The 2,253-nt window shown below is 44.3% G+C and overlaps 1 long non-coding RNA gene across 1 annotated transcript; it reads right to left on the reverse strand.

Moving 5' to 3' along the window:
* Positions 1 to 444: 444 nt before the first annotated feature.
* Positions 445 to 1,798, reverse strand: LOC115503475. The gene is made up of 3 exons (XR_004342903.1): positions 1,566 to 1,798; positions 1,193 to 1,395; positions 445 to 957 (listed from the first exon to the last, which is right to left on the reverse strand). It is a non-coding gene; the product is annotated as an uncharacterized LOC115503475 (long non-coding RNA).
* Between the last annotated feature and the right edge of the window lie 455 nt (positions 1,799 to 2,253).

A 2,253-nucleotide genomic window follows, 5' to 3' on the forward strand; every position in this document is an offset into this window, starting at 1 on the left:
ATAAAACTATACAAGGAACATCTATCTACCATCTATGTATATCTAGCGTCTATCCATCCATCCATCCATCCATCCATCCATCACCTGTCTTCTGTCACCTTAGAAAAGAGAATAAAAATATGTTATTAGTGCTTAAAAAAATAGGCACTTGTGTACATTTAAATTAGGAATGATAAAAGTTTTAGATGCTACACACCAAAATATATATTCAAGTTTGGAAGGGAATAAATGGAGGAGGACTGAAAGATGCATTCAACATTTGATCACAGGTACTTGTATCCTGGAATAGTTCATGGACTATGTATGCCCTTACACGCATGAAATCCTGTCCCCAAATGCAGCCAGAAAGGGTGTGCATACACTACAAAATGTGTATTTCAAGCGATTCACTTCTTCACACAGCTTACAGCATTTTTATTATTTTTTTAAAAATAGTTTCCCCAATTGTCTTGTTTGTTCCCTGGTTTTTACATTTTATTTGATTAAGGATCTTTGTAAAATCCACAGTGTGCAACTGATTGATCTGTATGTGAAGTCTCTTCAATCTCCATAGCTTGTTGGGGTGGGGGTGGAGAGGGATGATGATGAGGAGGAGGAGGAGGAAGAGTATGTTAATTATTTCTAGAAGGAATGGGATTGTATGTCTTGCAGAGTTTTATACAGTTTGCATTTTGTTTATTGCAATTCCACGGTTTCACTTAACATTTCAGTCTGGCATCTGTTGTTCCAAGGGGAATAATAGTTGGAAATGAAGTCTTGATCGGGTTCATGTTCTGTTTTACAGAAAGATGCATTCTAAGGTGGTTTTGTGAGCATCCATCAGCAGGCAACTGTTATCTTGGAAGAGTCTATTTTTGAAGTTAATAAGCACTCTTATCTTCCATGCATCCAGTATCATTAGTAGTTGCAAATAGTGATATTCAAGTTATATTATCCTGTCATTTATTACACGGAGCTCTTTTTTTTTTTTTTAATTTTTTTTTCAACGTTTATTTATTTTTGGGACAGAGAGAGACAGAGCATGAACGGGGGAGGGGCAGAGAGAGAGGGAGACACAGAATCGGAAACAGGCTCCAGGCTCTGAGCCATCAGCCCAGAGCCCGACGCGGGGCTCGAACTCACGGACCGCGAGATCGTGACCTGGCTGAAGTCGGACGCTTAACCGACTGGGCCACCCAGGCGCCCCTATTACACGGAGCTCTTATACTGTTCTTTATGCCTTCAACCTTCCATAGTAGAAACATAAATTTTAGCATAAATTTGAGTTAACATTTCAACTGTTTGAACGTATTTGTAAAAAAGCAGGTAGGATAGGAAGTTACCTACAATTCGGAGCCACAAGCTGGCGAATTAACCGGCATCTGGATGCCTCTCCAAAGATAAAGCCAGGAACGCCTGTAGGAGGAAATTATCGTGAGAAGTAATGAAAAAGACCAGAGAACCAGCTGCAGGATGAGAGGCTACGGAGATAGTTTTTGTGAGGCGGGAATTTGCTGCAGCCTGCCGGTGGGCCGGAGCTGGAATTATGGCTGAGGAAGCAGAAAGGAGGCTGTTTAGGGACCTACCTACTCTCCCCTTGCCCACTGCGCGCTTTCTGGGGAAATTAAATTCTTGCTTCTAGCTGTGGACTTTGGTGGAGGCTGTTGTGAAAAACAGCAGTTGATGAAAGTGTTGTCTCTTGAAATTTGAAAAGAGGATAAGGCCTGGATCTCTACTTAACTCCCGTCTCCCAGGGCAAAGCTGTGGCATCTGATGAGGGTGTGCACATGGGGGCACCACTGGGCCAAGATCCAGGAGCAAGAGCTGTGCTAGAAGAGAGAGGGGTGAACAATGAAGGACTGCAGTTGCTCAAGATAGGACTTTATTAAAAAAAAAAAAAGATGTTTATTTGAGAGAGCGAGCGAGCATGAACAGGGAAGGGGCAGATACAGAATCCGAAGCAGGCTCCTGGCTCTGAGCTGTCAGCACAGAGCCCGATGTGGGGCTCGAACTCAGGAGCTGTGAGATCATGACCCGAGCAGGTCTGCCGCCCAACCGACTGAGCGACTGAGCCCCCCAGGCGCCCCTCAAGATAGGACTTTAAAATGATTCTAAGCAGGGGCACCTGGATGGCCTTGAACTTTGGCTCAGGTCATGATCTCAGAGTTCGTAGGTTTGAGCCCCACCTTGGGCTCTGTGCTGACAGCTCAGAATCTGGAGCCTGCTTTAAGATTCTGTCTCTCCCTCTCTTGCTGTCCCTCCCCTGCTCGTGCT

The sequence above is a fragment of the Lynx canadensis genome, chromosome A2 (genome assembly GCF_007474595.2).
Source record: "Lynx canadensis isolate LIC74 chromosome A2, mLynCan4.pri.v2, whole genome shotgun sequence".
NCBI lineage: Eukaryota > Metazoa > Chordata > Mammalia > Carnivora > Felidae > Lynx > Lynx canadensis.